The sequence below is a fragment of the Lactuca sativa genome, chromosome 5, assembly GCF_002870075.4.
Source record: "Lactuca sativa cultivar Salinas chromosome 5, Lsat_Salinas_v11, whole genome shotgun sequence".
Taxonomy (NCBI): Eukaryota; Viridiplantae; Streptophyta; class Magnoliopsida; order Asterales; family Asteraceae; genus Lactuca; species Lactuca sativa.
Genome location: NC_056627.2, coordinates 129,953,521 through 129,961,783, shown reverse-complemented (window position 1 = coordinate 129,961,783; position 8,263 = coordinate 129,953,521).

Sequence of the window (8,263 nt, the reverse complement as noted above, 5' to 3'; positions counted from 1 at the left end):
TATTTTGATGAGCGGTATGCCGCCCTAGCAGAGATTGCTGCCACTACAGCCACTTCGGCTGTAACAGCTGCGGGGGTTGGAGGAGGAGGAGCCGGCAAGGCTTTCCAGTACCGGGACTTCGACAATACGAAGCCCCCGACATTTGATGGTACACAAGATGCTATTCGGGCTATGAGGTGGTTATCTGACGTGGAGGGGTGTTTCTTCACGTGTTCGTGTCCTATTGACCAAAAGGTCAGGTGTGCCCTGAACCTGATGAGGCTTGGGGCGAAGGACTGGTGGAGGCTAACTACTGGGTTGTATACTGATGATCAGAGGGTTGCTATTACCTAGGAGCAGTTCCGGGATATGTTTCACACCCGCTACGTTCCGCGTGTGGAATGGGAGCGGCTTGCTCAGGAGTTTTTGACCTTGAGACAGGATGGAGAGTCTGTGATGGAGATTACCCGTATGTTTGCGGAGAGGGCTATGTTTTTCCCAGAGTTTGCTTCAGAGCAGTCTCAGATGACTCGTTATCTGAGTATGCTCAAGACGGATATTCGACAGTTTGTGTCTACTCAGCGATGTGATACCCTCCTAGACCTACAGAAAGTCGCGCGGCGGCGTGATTTGGAGATAAAGATGCAGCTGAAGGAGCAGCGTCAGGCACCGACACAGTCTCAGCTGGCGCCTAAGCGGTCTAAAACCGCTGATACACGGTCCGGGGGTCATCAGAGCCGCACTTGTGGAAAGTGTGGCAAGGCTCATTCGGGGGTTTGTCGAGCAGGGGGTGGGTGCCACCGGTGTGGCAAGGAGGGGCATTATGCCAGGGACTGTCGTCAGTACACCCCTCCAGCAGATATAAGGATTTGTTTCCATTGTCATCAGGTTGGTCATGTGAAGACCAACTGTCCGCAGCTTGCTGCCAAGTCGGCGCAGGGTTCCGCGCCGGCTACTGTGAGGATTGGAGATGGGAGGCCAGTCAAGATGGAGCCTCCGAAGGCTCAGGGTCGCGCCTTCCAGCTCATGACCGAGGAGGCCAAGGTAGCACCAGATGTGGTTGCTGGTACGTTTTTAGTAAATTCCTTGCTTGCTTTGGTTTTATTTGACTCGAGGGCGAGTCATTCATTCGTATCTCAGACCTTCTCTAGAGGGTTCAGTGTGCTGATAGATGATCTTGAGTGCCCGTTGCGAGTTTCGATCGCCAACGAGCATGGGATTTCCGCTTCTTCGGTCTACCGAGGATGCAAGTTAAAGATTTTCGGAGTGTCTTTCCCGATAGATTTGATTCCTATTCCCATGGGGGATGTATGCGTGATTGTGGGGATGGATTGGCTTAGCAGATTTAGCGCCATGATCGACTGTGAGGGTCAGCGGGTAGTGGTTTGAACTCCAAGTGGGGGAGAACTTGTGGTATATGGTGAGGGCACCAGGCCGGGATCAGAGTTCTGTTCGGCGGCCAGAGCACGACAGTATATTCAGCACGGGTGTGCCGGTTATTTGGCGTATGTGGTAGATATGCGAATTAGAGAGCATCTCTCTATATCAGAGGTCCCGGTGGTTAGAGAATTTGCGGATGTATTTCCAGAGGAGTTACCCGGAGTGCCTCCAGTGAGGCAGGTTGAGTTTAGGATTGATCTAGTGCCAGGTGCGGCCCCTATCGCCAAGGCGCCGTACCCATTGGCACCGCCAGAAATGCAGGAGCTATCATCTCAGTTGCAGGAACTGCTGGGTAAGCAGTTTATTCGTCCGAGTAGCTCACCCTGGGGAGCACCGATCCTCTTCGTCAGGAAGAAGGATGGTTCGCACAGGATGTGCATTGACTATAGGGAGTTGAATAAGTTAACGGTAAAGAACCGTTATCCGCTCCCGAGGATAGATGATCTCTTCGACCAGCTGCGGGGTGCATCTTGGTTTTCCAAGATTGATTTGAGATCAAGTTACCACCAGGTCAGGGTGAGGGAGGAAGATGTGGAGAAGACCGCGTTCCGAACTCGTTATGGTCATTACGAGTTCGTGGTGATGCCGTTTGGACTCACCAACGCGCCAGCAATGTCCATGGATCTGATGAATCGAGTCTGCAGACCAATGCTCGATCGCTCGGTCATTGTGTTTATAGATGACATCTTGGTGTATTCCAAGACCCGAGAGCAGCATGAGGAGTACCTCAGGGAGCTGTTGGAGGTGCTACGACAAGAACGACTTTATGCCAAGTTCTCGAAGTGTGAGTTCTGGTTGTGGGAGGTTTAGTTCCTTGGACATCTCGTTAACCATGATGGGATTTTGGTCGATTCGGCCAATGTGGAGGCGGTCATGCAGTGGGAGGCTCCGAGATCTCCCTCAGACATCAGTAGTTTTCTGGGCTTAGCAAGGTATTATCGGAGATTCATTCGTGACTTCTCCAAAATTGTTGTACCCCTCACTCGTCTAACGAGAAAGTGGGTGGACTTCCGGTGGGTCCAGGAGCAGCAGAGGGCATTTGAGACCCTCCAGCAGCGGTTATGCAAGGCGCCGGTGTTGACACTCCCCGAGGGAGTGGAGGATTTCGTGGTATATTGTGATGCGTCCATCGCAGGTTTAGGGGCAGTCCTCATGTAGAGGGGACGGGTGATAGCTTATGCATCACGACAGTTGAAACCGCATGAGACGAGATACCCCACGCACGATCTTGAGTTGGGAGCGGTGGTATTCGCTCTCAAGATTTGGAGACATTATACGTACGGGGTCCGTTGTACCATATACACGGATCACAAGAGTTTGAGGCATATTATGGATCAGCCGAACCTGAATATGAGGAAGCGCAGGTGGCTGGATGTAGTTAAGGGCTATGATTGTGAGATCCTTTACCATCCTGGTAAAGCGAATGTGGTCGCGGACGCTCTGAGCCGCAAGTCAACTGGGCCTTCTACCCCAGCCAGGTGTATGAGGATAGCGGTGGATTCCCCACTGGTGGGTTTGGTCAGAGATGCTCAGATCGAGGGTATGAAACCAGAGAACAGGAAATTGTAAAGGATTAAGGGCGAAAGCGTCCGGTTTGTTCAGGATAGCCGCGGGCTACTGACCCAATATGGTCGGGTTTGGGTTCCGATGACCGGAGGAGTTAGACAAACAGTGATGGAGGAGGCTCATAAGTCTCGTTTTTCTATTCACCCGGGGGCCACCAAGATGTACCGAGATTTGAGTTTGGGTTATTGGTGGCCTGGTATGAAGCGAGATATTGCTTGGTACGTTGAGAAGTGCTTGACCTGCAGAATGGTCAAGGCCGAGCACCAGAGGCCGCATGGTAAGTTGCAACCCCTGGAGATACCCATGTGGAAATGGGAACGGATTACGATGGACTTCATCACGAAGTTGCCGAAGAAGGCAAAGGGATTCGACGCTATATGGGTCATCGTGGATCGATTGACCAAGAGTGCCCATTTCCTAGCCATTCGGGAGAGTTCGTCGGCGGAGAAGTTGGCCGACCTATACGTCCGCGAGATCGTCTCTCGCCATGGGGTTCCAGTTTCCATAGTTTCCGATCGGGATGTACGATTTACTTCCCATTTTTGGCAGAAGTTCCACGAGGAACTAGGTACGAGACTACATTTCAGCACAACGTTCCATCTGCAGACTGATGGGCAGAGTGAGCGGACCATTCAGACCCTTAAATATATGCTTAGGGCGTGCGTCATCGATTTTAGTGGGAGTTGGGATTCCCACCTACCGCTTGTGGAGTTCGCCTACAACAACAGCTATCATTCCAGTATTGGTGCCCTGCCTTTCGAGCTGTTTTATGGGCGGAAGTGTAGGACCCCAGTCTGTTGGGGCGAGGTTGGGCACAGGGTGATGGGTCGGACAGAGGTAGTTCTGCAAACTACCGAGATGATACAAAAGATTAGAAAGTGATTGCAGACCGCTCAGAGCCGGCAGAAAAGTTATGCTGAACGGCGCCGATCTGAGCTGGAATTTCAGGTGGGTGACATGGTTCTCCTGAAGGTCTCACCCTGGAAGGGTGTGATCCGTTTTAGGAAGAAGGAAAAATTGGGTCCCTGATTCATTGGCCGTTCAGGATTTTTGCCAGGGTTGGCAAGGTTGCTTATATGCTAGAGCTTCCGGAGGAACTTAGCCGGATCCACAACATATTTCATGTTTCGCAATTACGAAAGTGCGTCATGGACTAGGAGGCAGTGGTGTCGTTGGACGATATCCAGGTCGACGAACGTTTGAACTATGTGGAAAGGCCTATGGCGATTTTGGAAAGAAAGAAGAAGATTTTGCGGAACAAGGAAATACCTTTGGTAAAGGTACAATGGGAACATCAGAAGGGATCTTAGTGGACATGGGAGCCAGACGCAGAGATGCACGAGCATTATCCGACGCTGTTTATCCCAGCGGACTTCGAGGACGAAGTCTAGTTCAAGTGGGGGAGAGTTGTAACGCCCTAATTGTTAGGTAATAATTAATAAAAACATTTTTGGGTTTTGGCCCTACTCGACGAGTTGGTTTTCCTAATCGCAACGGGTCGGATCGCGAATTAAGTGGCCTACTCGGCGAGTCCTTTCTTGGACTCGGCGAGTCCTTTCTTGGACTCGGCGAGTAGGAGCTGGAGAGTGAAACCCTAAGTTCTGGGGTTTGCACCCCTATTTAAAGAAGCTCAAGCCTCTCCCAGTTCTTTTGTAGCCCCCGTTGCATCTCTATCTCGTGTGTGTGTGTGCGCTCCCTTTGTGTGTTGAAGTTTGAGAGAGGATTTTTGGTGGAAAAGTTTGGTGAATCAAGTGATTTTGGTAAGGAGCTGGGAAGAGATCCGATTTCTTCTTCTGTGGACATCTCTTGGAAACGTAATTGACTATTTCCCTCAGTTATTTCAGTTAGACCTCATCTTTGAATGAGTTTTAGGGTTTTTGAAAGGCGATCAAGTTGGTATGGCAATCTATGGGTTAGATCTGAAGTTGTAACTTCAGATCTGGACCCCCTTTGGATTATTTGAGCATAAAGTTCCAGCTTTAGTCGAGTGTAAGGTCCCCTTGGTCCATGAGCACCCATTAAGGGCTTGGTTTTGGCATTTGGAGCTTGCAAGGCAATGCATGCACGTAAAGTTTGAAACTTTACGTGATAAGTAGGCTTAAGGAAGCTAGATCTACAATTTGGGACCTTGCCATGGCTTATAGACGTCTGCATGTTAAGTTGACTGAAGGAACTCGGCGAGTCACAAAGCCGACTCGGCGAGTCATATGAAGATATGCATTAGACCCGGCGAGTTGGATGAACAACTCGGCGAGTCAGTTGAAGGAAGCCGTGAACTCGACGAGTTGGTTGAACAACTCGGCGAGTTAGATAAAGTTGGTCATGAAACTCGACGAGTTGAAGAACAACTCGGCGAGTTGTATGAGTTTTAGCCAAGGACGTGGTTGCATGTATACCCGTCGAGTTGCAAGGAGGAAACTCGACGGGTCGCCTTGAGACCTGATCAGGATTCGAAGGAACTCGACGAGTCACCCCGATGACTCAGCGAGTTGGTGTGTGCTTCAAAGACTCGGCGAGCCGCCGAGTGTACTCGGCGAGTGGAGGTCAACATGAACTGTTGAGCTTGACCAAGTACTTTGACCTTGATCAGGGATTGACTAGTAGGTTATAGGGTGTCTCATAAGAGTAAGAACTTATGAGTATATTGTGCTATAGTTATAGGTGGTGGAGCCAGTGTCAAGTGATCTGATAGTTGGAGTTCGCATTTCTGTCGACATATGCGAGGTGAGTTATCCCCACTATATCGATAGGGTCTACGGCACCAAGGTCGGCCCTTTATGGTTTACATCCTAGGTTAGGATGGTTGTTTTGTTATTGCCATGTTAGATTTCATCCTGGTTTAGGATAGGTGTTATTTTATTGCTTGCTAGAATTTATCCTGCTTAGGATGGTTGTTATACTAGAGATCGGTAGTTACGGTATGCTGCATAAGATTCTGATCTGTTGGATTGGAATCAGGATAGATAGTATGTTATGCTTATATGGCCAGTATATGATAGTATGCGTACATGGTTAGTTACTTGTTGGCTGGGTTGAGGCGGTCCTGCTTTGTGCTGAAGGCCAACACACCCTCTGAGTGGTCCGGGGAGACTGTAGGCCCACGCGGCGGACCACTCATGTCGAAGGCTCGGGATAGATTCAGAAAGACTGTAGGCCCAGTGGGGCGGACCAGTCCGGCCGATGGCCCAGTATGTATGTTGTTTGATTGTTCGTATGGCTATGGTTTCTGTTAGTGTGTTATTGGTATTTTGGGGATAGATTACTAAGCCTTCGGGCTTACAGTTTTCAGTTTATTGTTTCAGGTACTTCAGGAGAGCGAGGGAAGGCGAAGGCGTGACCGTACCACTCCTCATCCTTATGATCTATTTTGGGACACTCTGATGTAAAATAAATTGGAAATGTTTTGTAAAAACAAATGCTATTTGACTATTTTGTTAGAATTAAAAGTTTAAATTTAGCGTAAATTTATTGTTGTTACATGCGTGACAAATCATAGTTGCAAGATTTCCACTTGGGTTAACAATTTTATAGTTCAGTTAATTTACGTCTAATTGGTGACGCAAATATACAAAGTTCTAAATCAATTTTATCAGAAAACATATAAAAGATAAAGCAGTAAAGTGGATTTTGAAAAAAAAAAAAGAACAAGTTACGTTGTAAAAGTAGTATGTAAGAAAATATGACAAACGTTCTAAAAGTGAAGTTATAAAAACAAATTATGAAAAAAATCATATAAAAACAAATGTAAAGTAAAATAAACTTATAAGAACAAATCGTGAAAAATATGTAAAAAATAAACAAAAGTGAATTACAAAAACAAAATTTTGATATATATATATATATATATATATATATATATATATATATATATATATATATATATATATATATATATATATATATATATATATATATATATATATATATATATTAGTTGTGATATCCGTATAATATACGGGTTGATTAAAACAAAATGGTAAATACAAATGATTAAACAAGAAGTTTTATTTAAATTTGAAATTTGAAATAAGTATAAATTAAAAAGAAAATGAAAAAATTAAATTAAAATTATGTGTTTAGTTATCAGACCCGTATATTAAATGTATTAATTATAACAAAATTTTAAATACAAAGGTTTCAATTGTAAATTTATTTAAAATTGAAATTAAAGTTTGAAATTTGAAATTTAAAATTTGAAATTAATATAGTTATTATGGTATATATTCAATAATAATAAATGAAGTAAATGACAAGTGGAAAATAAATATCTTAAAATTATGACAAAATGACATGTGACATAATGAATGAGAGTGTGACAAGTGGCAAAAAAAACATTTATTTATTAAAGAGGATATATATATATATATATATATATATATATATATATATATATATATATATATATATATATATATATATATATGAGTAAATTACTGAAATCGTCCCTATGGACGTTTGGTCCCTAACTTTTTTTTTGCACTCGGACCGTCCCTATGGTTTGATTTTGTTGCGTTTTTCGTCCCTTACGTACATAAAGTTAGAGACCAAACGTGTAATTTTGACCAAACCATAGGGACGAAAAACGCAATAACATCAAACCATAAGGACGATCCGAGTGCAAAAAAAAAGTTAGGGACCAAACCTGCAATTTTGACCAAACCATAGGGACGATTTCAGTAATTTACTCTCTCTGTCTCTCTCTCTCTCTCTCTCTCTATATATATATATATATATATATATATATATATATATATATATATATATATAACCGAATTAACATAATTCAAATTTTTGTTGGAAAGTATTTAATTATAATTATATATTTTTAAAACGAATAAAGTCTTTGATGGTAATGGTAGGAAAATTCAACGGAATATTATTTAGTTGTCTAATGGTCATCATATTTAGAGTTGTAAGTCTCAAATTTGCTTGACGTATCAATCAGATCCAATTGATAGTGCGGAATCCCAATCAATTGGATGATGCAAGATCAAAACAAGAAGAAGGAGAAGAAGAATAAGATGAGTCTATGATGTATCCAAGATTGGAATGATGAACAATACACAAGATTCACATACACTTAGCCCTTTCTCTACTTTCTTTTTTCTAGAATACCTTAGAGTACACACACTTAAGCTCCTTGTCTTGACGTTTACTCTTGTCTAATTCTATGGCCAACCTATACTCCTCACATTTACATTTATATTTATACTAATTGACTAAAACCCAAGGCCCAACCTGAAAACACTTTCACGTTCGTAAACAGGTTCACGACCGT